We start from the raw sequence: 19,767 nt of genomic DNA on the forward strand, positions 1-19,767 counted from the left end.
TGTCATAGTATGCCAACAGTCTTTTTATTGTGTTATATATTATGGTGACAATACACCAGGAATGTGACTGAACGGTCAGTCGTGTGCAACTGACAATTTCAAGAAAATACAGAAGGCCGGCTAAAGTAATAGTCGTGCTTTATTAAAGATGAGTTTTTGCCATAAGGAGAAACAAACTCCACAGGGGGCTCCTGGGTCAGGGTCAAATACGCGATGGATTCAAATGTTTGGACCGTTTCATCTGTGGCTATATAGTTAGCAAAATGTATATTATGTAAGAAAGGTGTACTTAGAGCTGTCCCCGAAGCCTGTTTTTAGGCTTCAAACTTCATCAGGGTTTTTCGAACCTTTAATTACAAAACAAATCAAATCTATTTTACATTTATTTTTTTGTTTTATAAAATATCCTCAAACTAAATCCTCAATTTGAATAAAGTGATTACTCTGATTAAATTAGTATTTTTTTTATAAATAAAATCTACTTTCTTTAATGAATATAACTCATCAGTTTCGTCAACATAAATAATGCAATCAGGGCACGGTTGGTACGAAAGTGATGGTGCCGTCTTGATGGAGCGCCGAGCGCCAAGCGGATGCAGACCGGCTACATCATTTATGATAAATGTTTTATTTAAATGATGAGTCATATACTATAATAGTATAATACTATAATATTAGTGTAGCCTAATCTTTATCTGCAACTGTGAAGAAAAACCCCAGAATGAATAGACGCATAAAAAAAAGATTTATAAAGAAATAATAATAATAATAAAAAATTAAGAATTCAAATGTTGATTTAGAATTCGAACGCCAACGTAACGAACGAAGGTCCGAACGTTCAAACGTTTGGGCTCAGCCCCGTGTTCTATGATCTGGCGCTCGATGGCCTCGCAGTTTTATCACCAGAGAGAAGTTACTGGCACCTCCTCAGGGCTTCGGGTGATGCTTATACTGTGTGTGTGTGTGCGTGTGCGAGCGTGCTTGTGTGTGTGTGTGTGTGTGTTCGAGCATGCTTGTGTGTGTGTGTGAGTGAGTGAGCGTGCTTGTGTGTGTGTGTGTGTGCATGCTTGTGTGTGTGTGCAAGCGTGCTTGTGTGTGTGTGCGTGCGTGCATGCTTGTGTGTGCGTGTGCTTGTGTGTGTGCGTGCGTGCATGCTTGTGTGTTTGTGTGTTTGTGTGCGTGCATTATTGTGTGTGAGTGAGCATGCTTGTGTGTGTGTGTGTGCGTGCATGCTTGTGTGTGCGAGCGTGCTTGTGTGTGTGTGTGCGTGCGTGCATGCTTGTGTGTGTGTGCGAGCGTGCTTGTGTGTGTGTGTATGTGAGTGTGTGCGTGCAGCATGTGTATGTGTTTCCAGTTCACAGTGAAAGCAGTTTTACCATCAGACCACCGCTTCAGGACGAATGCAGGAATTAACCAAATAATTATTTTATTTTCAAATTGTCCCTATTTCACTACTACGATGTCACACTGTGTCACCAGATTACTGTGGTGTGAAAAAGGGGGTGAATGCCACTCACTCTCATTGGAAACAACAGAGGTCGTATCGATATGACCTTTTGTACGTGTGGTGTCGGGGTGGTGTGATTTTAACCCTTTCACCGCCGCACTACCAAAACGGTTAACCCTTTCACTGTGACAATTCACAGAAGGTTAACCCTTTCACTGCCACACAACAGCCGGTTAACCCTTTCACTGCCACACGACAGAAGGTTGACCCTTTACTATCACGGTCGCCGTCGGTTGTGTGATAGTAAAGGGTTAACCTTCTGTCGTGTGGCAGTGAAAGGGTTAAGGCAGCCACCCGTCTGCTCTGGCTGGTAAACATCTTGTCAGAACCTCTTCCCTGGACCACAGAAGCCCCACAGGGACCACAGAAGCCCCACTTTGGGCCCCAATGAGCTAGACCCAAGACAAGTGTGGCTGCTTAAATCACCCCCACCCCCCCCCCACCACAGTTGCCAAATGTTCTTCATTGTATCCGTTTTGAGTGTATCATCAACTGATCAGTTGTAGTTAGTTGTGTTATACCTGTAAACTGATACATCATATAATAGATGTTCAGCCCCCAAAGGCAGATTGGGCCTTTTTTGCATTACTATATATATATGTGTGTGTGACAAAAAGTATTGTCGTTACATGTCCACTTTATTCCCAGAGCCTGATGTCTGGGTAACACTTCAACTGAGACATCTATAATAGATTGATAATGCAATAACCTTAGTTGTTGACAAACATAATATGTCTGATTTTCAGCTAAGATAAAAATGCAACAGCTACGAGGTCGTTCATATTTTATTCATGAAGAGCACATACTGAAACACTGATTTTATGAGGCCATAAAATGTTTGTGTGAGCTCTATGAACACCCAAATGAGGTTCATATTCTAGCGTTTGCTAGAATGTCTGAACCGGAATTAGAACCGCATTTGAGTGTAATAGCTCACACAGACATAATTTGGGTGTAATAGCTCACACAGACATAATTTGGGTGTAATAGCTCACACAGACATCATGTGGGTGTAATAGCTCACACAGACATCATGTGGGTGTAATAGCTCACACAGACACAAACATTCTATGGCACAGCCTCATTAATTAGCCCCCGATTTTACATCCCAGTGACATCACTGATTGGGGAGTTCTCTCTCTGATTCCTACCTTTAGGAGAGAGCGGCGTGCGTTCACTGACTGAACTGTCCTGGGGTACAGGAAGAACATAATGGGGACGACAGGGTCTCAGGAGGTAGAGCAGTCGTCTGGTAATCCGGAGGTTCCCGGTTCGATTCCGGCTCCTCCTGGCAGCGCGTCGAAGTGTCCTTGAGCAAGACACTTAACCCCTAACTGCTCCCGATGAGCAGGTTGGCACCTTGCATGCTGGTGTGAACGTGTGAGTGAACGCGAGGCTCATGTTGTAAAGCGCTTTGGATACAAATATAAATACAGTCCATTTACCATCATCCACTTATGTTCATTCTTAAAATGGGTGGCATTCCCCCTTTAATGCCAAACTACCTGCGATTAACAATGCACTTCCTGCTTCAGCAACGCAAGCTGCTTTCACTGTCGCTCCGCTCCGCTGCTTTTGCCTATCGCTATTATAATGATTTATTACAGCCCTTTCAACTTTAATTACTCTGTATGTTAACTCCCATTTCCTATGGTACTTCTCCAGAACTGTGAATCTTCTTATCTATTCAGATTTTTTACCACAGTCGAAAGAACGAGTAGCAAGATTCTCCGTGGGAGGAATAGCGAGCCGTCTTATCAGCTACACACAAAGGACTATGTCGGAAGGCAAGGATATTTATGAAAGACGAGGAAGGCTTTCCTTGTTATTTTGAGTTTTAACGAGACGGAAGACGACAGTGGTTTTGGTCGTGTGAGTAATAGCACAGCTCCAGGGCAACGGAACTGCCCCGTGTAGGGGAGAGCGACGGAAGCTGCCCCGTTTAGGAGAGAGCGACAGACAGCTCTCCTGTATGATATTTCATAAAGACCCCGGTTGTGAAGTGAGTGACCCACCATCACCACCACCACCACCATCACCACCACCACCACCACCATCATCACCACCATCATCATCATCACCACCACCACCACCAGCTAAGTACCTAGCTTAGCTTCAGCTTAGCCTAACCTGAAAAGACAGGAAATAAGGGAAGATGCCGGGACTCGGCTCTCCCACAGAATGTACTAATTGCTTGGAGATGAGTAAGAGGATTGTAGAGCTGGAGGCTCGGGTTTCTACCCTGTACCAAATACAGCAGGATGAGCAACTCATTGACTCTATTTATGAAGCTACTACAAATATAGCCAACAATACCATGATTGAGAACTGGCCTATGCTAGTAGCTACAGAACAGCACCACCCAAAAGACGGTCCTTGGCACAACCAAGGAGCTAGACCAAAGCAGTGGATCACCGTCAAGGATAAAAGGAGAAATAAACGATCCAGGACCTCACCCCCGGTACCGCCAGGAAATAGTTTCAACCTACTCTCGGAAACACGCATATCAACACCCAAAGCAAAGAGACATAGAAGCGTGGCTAACAACGCTAACGAAGCAAACAGCGAGCGTAACGGAGCTCACGCTAACAACGCTAATAGCAAGAATACCGGAGCTCACGCTAACACTAGCGAAGCAAACAGCTGGCATGCCGGAGCTCACGCTAATTCTAGCGAAGCACACGCTAACGACGAGACGACGAGGAAAACAGAGCCACTAGCGACACGGCTAGCAAACACGACCCAGACCGAGCGAACGGCTAACAGCGAAGAGACTATCATGCGCCGAGGAGAACGTCGCGTAGCCAACGCCGAAGGTACGGGACCAGCGTTAACATGCCGGCTATTGAGAAGGCTAACGAGGCTTCACCAAGGCCACAGGACTGTGGAAAGAACCGGCAGACTAGGCCTAGCCCAAAAACAAACGGCCCCAAAACTGTTGGAAAGAAAAATGCTAACCTCACACAGAAAATAGACTGCATACTGATTGGAGATTCCACAACAAGGTATGTGGAGATGGCAAACACAGAAAATATCTGTCTAGACAATACATCTGTGAAAGAGCTTGCCGAAAAACTTCCAACACTAATCAGACCGGGAATAACAAAAATTGTCATTCACTCTGGATCGTTTGACATCCTGCGAAAGAAGACTGGCACAGAGACTTTGAAAGACGATTTCACACGTTTAATGAACACACTAGACAAACATCAGTCTGTGTACACAAACACTGATGTGTCCATCAGTGGACCAATTGCATGCTTTCGCAGAGGACAGGAAGCATTCAGTCGACTCCTACATTTTAATTCATGGTTAGGGGCTGCATGTCTCGTACACGGCCTGAAATTCATTGACAACTTCAATGTTTTCTGGAATAACCCAGAACGTTTTCAAAGAAATGGCTTCTTCCCAAATCGCTTAGGTTCAAAGCTCCTATCAGCAAACATGCGTCATGCCTTGATGGCCTCCAAGAATATCAAGCTCATACCAGCACGAGAGATAGTCATGAAGGACACTGTTACAAAGGGTCAGATTAAACCGAATATATATATTTATTGCTTGAGATCCCTTGTATAATATTTGTATATCGTTTGATATCCCTTGTATATTCTTTGTATATATACACGGAATATCCCTTTACCTAGGTACAAACCAGACCATAATATTCGTTCTCCTATTGGACAGCGACCCCTAGGCGCCAACGGCCATACCCCCAATGGCAAGTTCAAAGGCAACGCCAAGGCATGTCTCAACATGTCCAGGTTTGCGCAGTAATACGAGACAGAACTGAGGTTGGCACTAGATTATTCACCTTACGTATAAATACGTCGCAGGTGGATACAGCAGTAGAGTATCCTAAACGTTGAAGCCTTCACCACGATACAACGTGCCGTGAAGTGGGCCTCTTTGCCCCTGAATAGAGCCTTGAGAACCGCGTGCGAATATATAGCTAAAGTGTCAGAGTTTAACGCTGTATCGTCGAGTTCGACTTAGTCTAATGTGAAGTAATAGTCTATCATTTATAGTGTATCGTGCGGCTACCGTTCTTCCGTGACCAGCATTACCACCGGTTCGTCGTACCTATAGCTAGTGTACTTATCCAGGCTGGGCGGCCTAAACTCGTGCCACCACCCGAGGAGTCCTAGACGAGAACCGTTGGATATGTACATCGGAGAACCTACACCGGCGAATGCAGAGCCTTTTCTGGCTGGATTATATTGCTTTGGTACTGTGGCTGCTGGAGCAGAGAACCGTCTACCCCACTGTCGTGTGGGATCTACCCCTGTGAGGAGCACCCTCGAGCCCGCCTCTAGGACCAGAGGCTGGCTAGCTTTCATCCATGCTGTCGGGCATACTGGATTATAGCTGTTGCTTTGTCTGTGGACCAAGGGAGTACTGCACTGGCTCCTGTATCTGGAGCCTCGTTATTCCGCGTTGACCCAGACTTTGCTCCCGAACATTCCTCTACCCTGCCGGCTTACAACCGGAGGGAACCCCCCAGTGTCTCCAGCTGACTATGAGTGTGCCTTATGTAATTACTATGCTACAGGTGGCGTCAGTTATACCCATCTTACTATTCTCATGGACTTACGCTCTTGACCTACTTTAAGTGTTCTTCGCCTTACAAGCGCAAGTATAATTCTCAATCTGTAACCTACCGTTGCTGCTCTAATAATAATAAATACCTCTAACTAGAACTTTATGTGTCATTGCCGTATTCTTGTGTGGGTGTTCACCAGATATATCCATGTACTGTATGGCCAGTAATTAAAGTACATAACTAAGTAGTGGTTTAATAATACCATACTCTCAATACAGTCAGGGAATTGTACCCCTCAGTTACAATTGGTCCTTCGAGCCGGAGGAATATCAGTGTAATATCTAATATAATATTGATATTAACCATGGCCAGCGGTGAACACTCCCCAAGCGGCTCTCCCAAGCTAGAACGCCCGCAGCGCAGACGTCAGCCACCTCCCTACCTAGAGGACTACGCTGTCAGTCTAATACCTAGCTTTATACAGACGTTAAATGCGGAAAAAGCGGATAGTAAAAGCATGTCAAATCCTACAGACCAGGCGACCCTGCCAGTAGAGACCCTAGTGGGTTCTAACGTAACTGACCAAGCTCACGGGGGGGACCAGGGGGGACATGACATGACTATACCCCCAGACAACGTCAACGGGACGGTCCCCGGAGAGCTCCAGGATAAAGAAAGCGCTCCAGGGACAGAACCCGACACACTACCAGAAGAGAAGCGCGCCCAGGAGATAGACCTCGGGGCGCGCCAAGAGAACAGATCTCCAACGAGCACTGTCAGAAGCCGATCACCTCCGTCAGTGTCTTCCCCCAGCGAAGCGGACCAGATGCTGGCGCAGGCATTCATCGCCACCCTGGCAGTCTCCACTGAACGCGATCGACTCCAAGCACAGACGCTTAGTGAGCGCGAACATTCTTCCATGGAACAAGAGCGCCTCCGGGCGCAACAACTAAGTGAGCGCGAACACTCTACCATGGAAAGAGAACGCCTGCAGGCTCAACAACTGAGTGAGCGCGAACAATCTGCAGACCAACGAGAGCGCCTTCACGCGCAACTCCAAGCGCAAGCCCTTAGTGAACGCGAACACTCTGCAACCCAGCGAGAACGCTTCCAGGCGCAGCAAAGGAGTGAAGACGACCGCATACGACTGGAGACCAGACGCCTCCAGACGGAAGAGAACATTGAAAGAGACCGCGCCGATGCACAGCGCGCCGCCGCCGATGCACAGCGCGACGCCGCCAATGCACAGCGCGACGCAGCCCAAGCCCAGCGCGAAGCAGAGCGCGACATCGCCCACATCCAGCGCGAAGCAGAGCGCGACCGGCTACAGGCGCATATAATGGAACAATTGATTGCCAGGGCGACACCCCCTCTCTCCGCACGGAGCTCCAGGGCATCATCACGACAAGGGTCTAGGGCACCTTCCCCTACCCGACCAAGTGACCCGGAACCCGGCCAACAGAAGGATCCTATCTACGTCTCCGAACCCCCTCCCCGACCGGTCCATACGAGACCCAGCAACCGGGAAGAACCGGCCTATGCCGCCGAGAGACTGAATAGAAGACTTCAAGACCTAGAAGACATAGCAGAGGAAGAGGAAGAGGAGGAAGGTCAAGCCCACCAGCAGCAACGTACTCCACAGGACCAGGAGGTCCAGTACAGCCCAGACTTCACCCCCGAGTCACTGCGCTACAAACCCCCGACTCAACTCAAGGGTGAGTTTGACGCACAGCCAGCACCGAGGAACAGCACCTGGGTACCCGGCCCCTGGTACCCACCAAGTACCAGCCCACGACAACACGTACGGGGAGACTCGCCCAGGAGGCCTCTCCCCCAACGCTCACCGATGTGCCAGCCATCCATGGCATCGTACCTTGGCACACCGACGTTCCCGGACTTTACGCACGAGGACAGAGCACAGTACACGGAATTACGGATGTGCTTAGAGACTATAATGTCCGACGTCCCTGATGAGTCGTACAAATATGCTATCCTCCTCAAGCATCTTAAGGTGCCCAGAGCGCATAATATAGCGCTGGCATATTCCAACTCAAGCACCCCATACTCCGTGGCTCTAGTAGCCCTCGACCAGCGTTATGGACGCATATGGGACTACGTGATACAAGAAATAAGGAATATTGACCGTCTCCCCCCAGCCACAGACAATAGATCATTGGATGACCTCTCTATCAAGGTACAATCCCTGGTAGGGATGCTGGGGTCCCACAAGGAAAAAGGGAGACATGAACTATATGCTAACTCTAATGTAGAACGAATACTAGAGAAGCTCCCTCCAGCCCGCCAAGAGCGCTTTCGGCGGCAGAGAGACCACCGTGATCCCGACGGTCCCGAGCCATCCCTCCTAGACCTGGCCGACTTCCTCGCGAGAGAAGTCAGCAGCCTACGACTGGATACGTTCGTGCGGAGTGGACCAAGCCCAAGAGATGGACCTCGGAGATCTAATGATAACCGCCGGTTGGTGACCGTTATGCACCAAGCCGAATCAGTACCGCGGCACAAGAACCACAACACCCCCTCGACGAAAGAGAAGTGGAAGATTGTATGCCAGTACTGCGAGAAAGAACATTGGCTGTCTCAATGTGACACTTTCAAGAAGATGACCGCTGACGAAGTGAGTCAGTGGATCAAAGCCAACCGCCGCTGTTTCCGCTGCGCGCGCAGCCATATGGCAGCCGAGTGCCGCTTAAAGAAGAAATGCAGCAGGTGTGACGGCGCCCACTTGGATGTCTTGCATGACAGCAACAGGAAGAAACTCGCACCCCCAAGTAGCTCGAGAGTAAACGTCATGTATATCGACCCCGCCAGCAGCGGGAGCTCCCGAGTGCTCTTGAAAGTGGTCCGAGTGATATTAAGCTACGAGGACAAGGTCATGGACACTTACGCCGTCCTTGACGATGGGTCAGAAAAGACTCTCCTCCTCGCATCCGCTGCAGCCCGGCTGGGTCTGCGGGGGAGCGAAGAAACAATGACAATTCGTACTATAAGAAGAGACCTGAAGACCATAAAGGGTGAAAACGTCTCCTTCACTATCGCAGCAATCGGGCAGCCCGAGAGGCAGTATAGGATTACTAACGCTTTCACCAGCCAAGACATAGGCCTGTCACAGTACACCTACCCCATCCCCAAGCTGATGGAAAAATACGTGCACCTGCGTCAACTACCTATACCGCTCATCGACACACAGAGTCTCGTCGTCGGAGTTCTGACCAGGCAGAAGTTTTAATCACCCACAGCAGAAAACAGCGTGCCTCATTTTCTATGCTTCAAGACCCAGCATTTAGTGACGTCACACTGAGACTAGGTCAACACATCATGTCACTCTGAAGCATTTAGTGACGTCACACTGAGACTAGTTCAACACATCATGTCACTCTGAAGCATTTAGTGACATCACACTGAGACTAGTTCAACACATCATGTCACTCTGAAGCATTTAGTGACGTCACACTGAGACTAGTTCAACACATCATGTCACTCTGAAGCATAGGAAATGTTTTCTGCTGTGGATGATTACAACTTTTGCCTGCAGGTTATTGTGTGGAATAACACTTTGTCTCATGACCTCGTTTGCTGCCTGTCTGAAGCCTCCCGGTTTACTCAGAACCAGGCCAGAACTCAGACCACGGTACTCTGAGTTAAGCTAATGGCATCGCATCAACTATACTACTAGCAAGTATTCATACCACTTAACACTTTGCATGCCACGCCCGAGAATATTAGTTTTATTCGTTTTTATTTTTTATTAGCGATGAAATCATATTGCATCAAGCGAGTCTACCGTTGGACATTCAGCTGCCTCAGGCGCTCAGATGTGAAAAAGCACCCCCTATCGTCTCCCAGATGGTAATTCACCCTTTTGGATTGAACTCAATGAAAATGAATGAGAAAAAAAAAAATGGAATCCACGTTTTACTTCTCACTCATGCAACCGGCGTCTACCAGCTTCATGCTGGACTCTCGGAGCAGCGGGGAATATGTGTTTTACAGTATACTCGTGGATCAATAAAAATATCGATTTTTTCGAATGCCGATCAGGAATTGGAATAAACCATTTGGATACCATCTGATCTCAGGTAAGGAATCTATGTTATCAGTATTAGGATAATCAGACTCGTTTTCACAGAGATATAAGCTTTTATGTGATTATGTGTTATCGCTGTTTGACTGTGCGCGCCGTCAGGAAATAGGAGACTCGATTTTCGGCTCGCCGCAAGAGCGTGCATGCGTACACATATTATACTATCGATAATCTAGCGTTTATTTTGAAAACGATTCATGACATGGCCGAACAATGACAACGTTCTAGTCTAGAATATTCCAGTAAAAGGCGATTATCATGGAATGTGTTGTTTTTTCCGTGAAAACGAGTGATTTTCAAAATGCTAGAAAACGGAAATGAAGCGATAAAAAAACAATCTGCCACGACAATGTTGACTGGAAAATGAGTCTTTGATAAGCGACGGGCAGATTAGACACATATCCATAATTTAAAACATAGATTAGGCGATATTAACGTTAACAGTGGATGTGGGCATTCAAGGGGGTAAAAAAGAAAACACGGCTGGCTCTCAAAGTGTTAAGAGTCCAAAAATCCAAACTATCCCTTTAACTCACAAGTCAGACAAGTGTTTGGCCATGCCAAGTTTCCCCACATGCTGGGGTACAAGATGGGCCAAACAGGGTATTATGCTGCTTGGAGTTTAATCAAATCACATGCTCTCCTGGTGTCAGATTTTAGCATTGGGGAAATCTTCCCCAATCCCGTTACCCTGTTTTAGCCTGGCATGGCCAGATACCCGTATCAATACATCCCTGGAAGACAATCGTTCACTAGGACAAACTTTTCATTTGTTCATAACATATTCATTAGCATATATTATTATGCTCAACCAATGTATTGAAGAGTATTTTGTTTGGATTGTAATAAGGGGGGGGGGGGGGTGCACAGATAACTTGTTTGCCAGCTAACCACTTATTTGAAATCAACCAGATATTCATAACTGTTCATTTGGAAATTATTTTGATACTGATATCAAATAGATGTCATATCACATTGTAACTTGTATTGGAACACTCAATACCATAATAATGTCAAAACTAGCAAAGAGTCTACCCAAAAAGAGTAGATTCCTGAACTCCTACAGTCTAAGGTCGCTTTCACACCTGAGCTCTTTGGTCCGCCCTAATCGAACACTAGATTGTTTCCTCGGATAGTCCGGTTGGTTTTGGGTGGTGTGAAATAGGCTCGGGCGGTATGACGGTATTACGGTATACCAGGGTATTTAGAAATCCCGACGGTATTGAAAAGCAATACCGTCAAAATCACAGATCCGTTTCAGTTTATATTACAGTGAAACGGAGTTTTAACAGTGGTTGGTTGTAGTGCACTGCACACACGCGTCAGCAGAGGGCGAGACCAGTCCTCACTAGTGGAGCGAGCCGCAGAGCTGGTTGTCTACACACAGGAGGAGGAGGGGAAACCCCGCTTCACTGGAAATTAAATGAGACATGCTTACCGTTGCTGCCTGGTGCTGCGGGCTAACTGGCTGTTCTGAGAGCTAACTGTTGTGTATGTGTATCACAACGGTGGTCACGCTTTACGGTAATGTTGCGACAGTGCTGTGAAAATACCGTAAAGCGTTGTGGTAACGAGAGTGTGTGTTGTTGTGGACTGGTGGAGCAAGCAAATAAACGGTAAAACGTTACGTCGCAGTCCGGTGCGTTTTTTAATACACAATACTAACGTTACTAGTATTAGGGTGCTGCGGGGCTCCTGGCTACCAGTCTGAGAGTTAACGTTAGTAGTACTAGGATGCTGCAGGCTTCTGGCTAGTGGCTACCATTGTGAGAGCTAATGATAGTAGCACTCGGATGCTGCGGGCTAACTGGCCATCTCCGCGATTTGTTTACTTGGTAACACGGGTTAGATCTGGTGACATGATATTTTGTTCATCCACTAGTCAAACATAAGAAAGATCTGGTGATATATTTTGTTCATCCACTAGTCAAACCCAAGATGGATATGGTGATATATTTTGTTCATCCACTAGTCAAACCTACTGTAAGTAAGATCTGGTGATATGAGATTCTGTTCATATAGCCCAACCCTAAGCATAACAACTGAAGCATAATACCACCTCAGAGAGCATATGGTGTTGGCTAGGACCGGCTATGTTGTCATCTTTCTTGTCTGCAGCCGGTGAAACAGCTCCGACACGTTTGTTGGGGCCGTCACTGAGGTCATTCTTTCCCTGGGACATCTTCACTGGACACGGCTCTGTAAAGACAAAATCATAATTTAAAGGAGATGAAACATTTCAGTTAGGTTAGGCTGTATGGTTATAGCAATTGTACACTAGAAATGTAGTAATGTCATATTACTTTTGCAAAAATATGTCATTTCTAGTGCTGTCAATAGATTAAAAAAAATAACTAATTAATCTCACAATTTTCTGTAATTAATCTAGATCAGGGGTTCCCAAACTTTTTCAGCTCGAGACCCAAAAGAGACATTTGGTGTTTCCCCGGGACCCAAACTTACAAAAATACATCATGAAGGGGCGGCTACGTGGTGCAGTGGGCAAGGCGCTCACCACGAAAATACTGGAGACTAGGCTCGAACAGGTTCGCCTCCCTGTTCGAGCCCAGCGCTCCACATTGCTTTCAGTTTAGCTGGTCGTCCGCACTAATACACATTGGCAGTATTAGGGGGAGGGAAACTGATGGGTGGGGATTGGGCGTTGTGGACAGCGACTCCTACAGGTCGGTTGGTGCGCCTGCGCAGTAGAATCAGGAAGCGACGGGGGTGGGGCCCCTCCAAAGCCCAGACCCCTGACGTTGAAAGATCGAGCAGCGCAGGTGGAAAGATGCGACTGCTGTTACCTCGAGTATCGGATGGGACTCGTGCTATGTATGACTTAGTCCACATTGCAGCCGGCTTGTGGGAGGCATGAAACAGCTGATAGGCAAGAAGATGATACAGTCCCCATAATGTCCTCTCTTATTTCATGCAGCCAATAAGGTACGTTTTGGTGTTGTGGTTGTTAGCTATGTGTAGGCCCAAGCCATGGAGCTAAAGTGCTGCTGACTAAATGTTTACTAAAGAAATCCCACCAGTACTATAAAGAACGTGTTGCTGACTGTCATCATCGCATAAGAGGGAATTACACTAGGGCGTCATAGTTTTAGGATTATTGTTTATTGTTTAAAAGGATCCCCATTAGCTGCCACCTAAGTGGCGAGCTAGTCTTCCTGGGGTCCACACAGAAAGACAACAAAAACATAACAATACATGAGATGCATATGACAATCACAATTCACTTAATTAACAATGATAATCTAAAAACAGTAAAACACTGTAGACATCTTTATCAACATCAGAATATTTTGCTCACATATTTAAGTAGTGCATTCTCAGGTGGTATTTGAAAGACACTTTGCTATTCAATTTACTTATGTTCAGTGGGCAGTTATTCCAATGATTGATGGCACGATAAACAACAGTCCTCTTTAAATGAATTAATGAATGAAAACTTTATTTAACAGATTGCAGAATGGGTACAATACAGTACGGCTCAATAAATACACACTTGTTAAGGGGATGCAGACCAAATAATAATAATAATAATAATAATAATAATAATAATAATAATAGATCAAATTTATATAGCGCCTTTCATAGAACCCAAGGTCGCTTTACAATCAGGGACAAAAAATAGGGCAAGGAAAATAGGGGGGGGGGGGGAAGAGGGGATGAGGGAAAGTAGGGGATAATGGACCTAATTTAATCTAAACTAACTGATGGGGAAAGCCTTGGTTAAGAGGTGTGTTTTTAGAGCGGATTTGAAGGTGTCCAGGGTTGGGGCGTTGCGGATTTCGGGGGGAGAGAGTTCCAGAGGGTAGGGGACGCCACGCTGAAGGCTCTGTCCCCAAAAGTCCGTAACCTGGTGCGAGGGATGGAGAGGAGACCTAGATCAGAGGATCGTAGGTTCCGGGATGGAGTGTGCTGGTGAAGGAGATCAGACAGGTACCGGGGGGCGAGGGCATGGCGGGATTTGTAGGTGAGGAGCAGGAGTTTGAAGGTGATGCGGAACCTGACTGGAAGCCAGTGGAGATGGATGAGGGTGGGGGTGATGTGCTGCCAGGCCTTGGTGTGAGTGAGAACCCTGGCAGCTGAGTTCTGGACATACTGGAGCCTGTCCAGGGCTTTGCTGGGTACCCCGAACAGGACTCCATTACAGTAGTCCAACCGGGAGGTGACGAATGAGTGGATCAGGGTCTCAGCCACAGAGTCTGAGAGTGAGGGTCGGAGACGGGAGATGTTCCTGGGGTGGTAGAAGGCAGACTTGGTGACAGATTTGATGCCTTACAGTGCCTTACAGTGTATTGCAAAGTCTGACATTGACCAAACTTGATATGCATGACCTTGGTGGGCTCTAGGTCAACTCCTGAAAAGGGGGTCAATGTCAGACTTTGCAATCAAAAGTTAGGGGGCTAATAACCCTTGCCATAATTTCAGTGCGCCCCTAACTTTTGATTGCAAGGTCTGACATTGACCCCCTTTTCAGGAGTTGACCTAGAGCCCACCAAGGTCATGCATATCAAGTTTGGTCAATGTCAGACCTTGCAATACACTGTAAGGCACTGTAAGGCTACTGTCCTGCCTCACTTCCAGTGATGAAGCTAAGCTATGCTAACGGAGCATCTATTCCCAAAGCTAAAATGCACGCACAGAGACAAAAAAGGTATGCATCTTCTTGTCTAACTCCAGGGAAGATGTTAAATAAGCTAATTTCCCAAAATAGTGGAGTTATCCTTTAAGTAGTGGTTACTTCCTGGTCTATAGGGAGGTGTAGTGGTTACGTCATTGCCGTTTTTCGTGTTCCACCCTATTTGGAACACAATGTATTTCCCCATTGCCCATTTCTAAATTGTCTCGTTTAAAACAAATAAAGCATTAACATTGGCATGCTGTACCTTTCTGTGCTTATTCATCCACAATCTATAGCTCAACATGAAAATATTCGCAATTAATCATAAAAAAAAATCGCCAAATTTTATTTCAACTAAAAATGCTTACAAAATAATGTTAGTGATAGAAGGGAACTCAAAACTGTCCCTGTCTCCACCAGTGACAATCATAATAGGCGACTCGATAATCAGACGCTTCTCGGTAAAAAATGCACACACTGTGGTTTTTCCAGGTGCCACAGTGGCGGTCATCACGGATAAAATCCAAGAGGTTATGACATCCTTCCCCGCTGCTGATTGGCTCATAGTGCACGCAGGTACAAATGACGTTAGGAAACAGCAGTCTGAGCTGTTAAAGCATGATTTTATTCAGCTGTTTGGTGTACTGAAACATCTTCACTACAGCGTCAGTATCTCCGGCCCCACCTCCTCTCCTGGCCGTGGCCTCGGCCGCTTCTCCAGACTGCTAAGCCTAAACACCTGGCTCCAGTCCGCTTGTCGTACCCACAACGTGAACTTTATAAATAACTTTGACCTCTTCTGGCAGCGTAGCAATCTCTTTGCAGTAGATGGTCTCCATTTAAACTCACAGCAGACCCAGACTGCCCACGCTCTGCCTGGTGCTGACAGGTCCCTCAACCATTGACGTCCCCCTGATCCCAGCCCCTACCACAATAGTTCCTCCATGTACTATAGTATTGCAATTGGGCCAGGATCACATAATAATAGTGTCAAAAACACCCCTGTCAGAATTAGTAGGCCCACTAAATGGAAAGAGAGAGGAAAGAAGCCTAGAAGAAGTCTTCAGCCCGAAAGGACTTCACTTCATGTCTTCACCTGGTCATTATGTTGAGCATCCCACTGTGAGTCCTGCTGATCACTACTCCCCCAATACTCCCACAGTAGTTAATATTACCCCCCCCTCCCTCCTCTTCAGGCCTACACATTTTCGAACTTGGACCTCATACAGTAAATAATATCCCGGTTTTAATCACAAACCGTTGTCCCACTATACCTGGTTATAGACATCGGTCTGTTGACCACAGTGTGGTGGCTAGTCTAGCCAGACCGGCTAACGTGAGTACTCAACCTGATAAAAACATTATCATTGGGCTTTTTAACACACGATCGCTTACTGAGAAAGATCTGCTACTACAGGGTCTGCTGACCGATCGTAAATTGGATTTCTTGTGTCTGACTGAAACTTGGCAGATACCTAATGACTTTCACAACTTAATGAGACTACTCCGCATGGGTATGTTTACATCTGTCAACCCCACCCCTCCGATAAGCGAGGAGGTGGTCTCGCGATAATCTACAACGAGAAGTGGCAAGTGTCCTCATTCCTGTGGACAAGTCATTTTAATGCATTGCTATTCAAATTCATGGTCCAACGCCTACCATTCTAGTGACTGTCTACAGACCACCAAAGCCAAATAGAGATTTTATAGATGAACTCTCTGCCTTTTTAGCTTCACTAAATTGACTGTCTCCTAATATCTTACTGCTGGGGGATTTTAATGTTCATATGGACAATATAAACAATTCTACTACCAAGGAGCTCACATCTTCCCTGGACAGCTGTGGATTTCAACAATATGTTGACTTCCCTACTCACTCCAAAGGACACACTTTGGACTTAGTGTGCTGCTCTGGTGTCACAGCCCAAAACTGTACTGCGTCTGACCTGCCCATCTCTGATCACAAGTTCATATCTTTTAATGTCATCCTGAAGACACACAAAACAAACGTGTCACGTTCCATCTCTTTCGGGAATATTAGGAACATCGATGTACCTGCTCTATCCAGTGAACTTATTAATAACCTTTCCTGTCATGACAATGAGTCAACCTGTGATGAACTGGTCTCAATGTACAACAATGGACTCCATAACCTCGTAGACACTTTTGCTCCACTTAAAACACGGACTGTCTCCTTCACTCGCTCTGCACCCTGGTTTACACCTGAGCTACGCTGCTCAAAGCCAAAGGCCGCCGCCTAGAGCGCATCCAGACTAAGACTGGTCTTACTGTCCATAAAGAAATGTACTTTAACCACATACTCCACTAGAAGGAAGCTCTCTCCAGAGCTAAAAGTACTCACTGTGCCAGTGTAATGAGCTCAGGCGCAGGAAGCACTCAAGCCCTGTTTTCCACTGTTAAATCAATCTCACAGCCTCCTGACACTCTCACTTCACTAATGCACTCCGTTTCTCAATGCAATTTGTTCATGGACTTTTTCAATGCTAAAATCGCAAAAATACATCAGCAACTGTGTTCCTCATCTAATGTCACCTACAGTTCACTGTGTTCCTTCCCTGATGCTCCCATTCTCTCGCTCTAGTTTCCTACTCCCATCTGTTAGTGACATATCAGACCTCATCCGAAAAGCTAAATCTTCTACATGTCAGTTAGAGCCCCTTCCCACCCACCTAGTTAAAGCTAACTCTTCTACACGTCAGTTAGAGCCCCTTCCCACCCACCTAGTTAAAGCTGCCTACCATCCTCGTCTTCTACAATAACTGCCATCATACACTTCTGTCTTGTCCCCTCTGCCCTCAAAACAGCCGCTATTACTCCCAGATTGAAGAAACCTGGTGCAGACACCAATATCCTAAATAATTTCCGGCCTATTTCAAATCTTCCATTTCTTGCCAAAATACTGGAAAGAAACGGTGGCAGCCCAGGTTCACACTCACCTCTCCAGCAACAATCTGTTTGATCAATTTCAACCTGGTTTTGGATCTCTCCATAGCACTGGAACAGCCCTAGTTAAAATCACAAACGACTTACTAGTGGCTGCCGATTCTGGTCTCCTCGCTATACTTATACTTCTGGATCTCTCTGCAGCATTTGACACCATTTCACATTCCATTCTTTTAGACAGACTAACCTCCATTGGCATCACTGGCACCCCTCTTCACTGGTTCAACTCATACCTCACAGGCCGCACTCAATATGTACAACTGAGAGATGTTACATCACACTCCACTTCAGTTACCACCGGTGTCCCCCAGGGTTCTGTTCTGGGCCCTCTCCTTGGCAACATCTTGAGAACATCTGCTCTACAGTTTCACTGCTACGCGGATGACACCGCTCTATTTCCCCACAAAACCTGACTCTGCACTCCCCACCACCTCCCTTACTGAATGCTTAAAGGGAATTAATTTATGGTTCACACTCAACTACCTAAAACTAAACAATGATAAAACCGAGGTACTCCTCATTGGTTCCAAATCCACCATAGCCAAATCCCACAGTTTCCCCTCAGCATTAACAACTGTAGTCTCCCCCTCCCCTCAGGTTAAGAGTTTGGGTGTCATCCTCGATAGCACACGGTCATTCAAATCCCACATAAATAACATCACACGGTCCGCTTACTTCCACCTATGCAACATTAATCGTCTCCGCCCCTCACTCACACCCACCAGCACCGCTCCTCTTGTTCACGCCCTGGTCACATCCCGCCTGGATTACTGTAACTCCCTCCTCATCGGTCTCCCACACAAGTACCTCCATAAACTCCAACTGGTCCAAAACTCAGCCGCCCGAATTATCACCAGAACTCCCTCCACCAACCACATCACTCCTGTTCTCCACCAACCACATCACTCCTGTTCTCCACCAACCACATCACTCCTGTTCTCCACCAACTCCACTGGCTGCCTGTCAAGTCCCGCACTGACTACAAAGTATTACTACTCACTTTCAAGGCCCTCCATAACCTAGCCCCTCCTTATCTCACAGAACTTCTCCAGTCCTACACTCCCTCTCGGTCACTCAGATCCTCCTCTTCCTTCCAACTTGTCACTCCCCCTTCCTGTCTGACTACCATGGGATCCAGAGCCTTCTCTCCCGCTGCCCCCCCCCCCCCCCGCCTCTGGAATTCCCCCACAAGACATCAATGAAATAGATAACCTCCCCACCTTTGTTTCCCGTCTCAAAAAACATCTGTTCATTCTGGCATATTCTCTTTCATTTTAAGTTTATTACAACTGCTCCCCTATGTAACTCTGTAATACTGTGTTTTTACCAGTGTTGGGACTAACGCGTTACTAACGAAGTTACTTTTGGCTATAACTAGTACTCTAACGCATTACTTTTGAAATTCAGTAACGCTACTTACGTTACTGAATGGTTCGTCACTGCGTTATTTGCGTTATATACGGCGTAGATTGATAGCGAGCGGTAGTGATTATTATTATTATCCTCATATCCTGTCTGCCTGGCTGCGGGGAACGCTATGCTGGGGGCGTGTTTTGTTTACTATTCCTGAGATTCCTGACTGATAATGGCAGCGCCCAGGCAGCTACTGCGTATTTCTCTTTTGTCGAGCGAAAAGAAAATAACGTTTTAGTTATGTCATTTGTGTTTTGGCTCAAAGATACTGGAGTATAACGTTAACTACGAGGACTCATCCAAATCCACTTGCCACCCGCGTAGAATGATACGAGGCGACACACAGCAAATGGGACGGAAAACTTTTTCCAACTACTTGGAGAGAGAATATACAGTACAACATGGAAATGAAACAAAGAAAATGTTTAAGGGGCTGCTGGACTAACTTTACATCTCGACAGACACTGGTGAGTGCAGTGATGTGAATGTAAATGAATGGAAACTCAAGTTGATCAACGCATTTTGACTTCTGCCAGGGAATCTCATCAATACTAATCAAACAATATAAATATAGTCCTTTCATGCACAATTGATATCCTAACTATTCTAAC

The sequence above is a fragment of the Notolepis coatsorum genome (assembly GCF_963971535.1).
Source record: "Notolepis coatsorum genome assembly, chromosome: 12".
NCBI lineage: Eukaryota > Metazoa > Chordata > Actinopteri > Aulopiformes > Paralepididae > Notolepis > Notolepis coatsorum.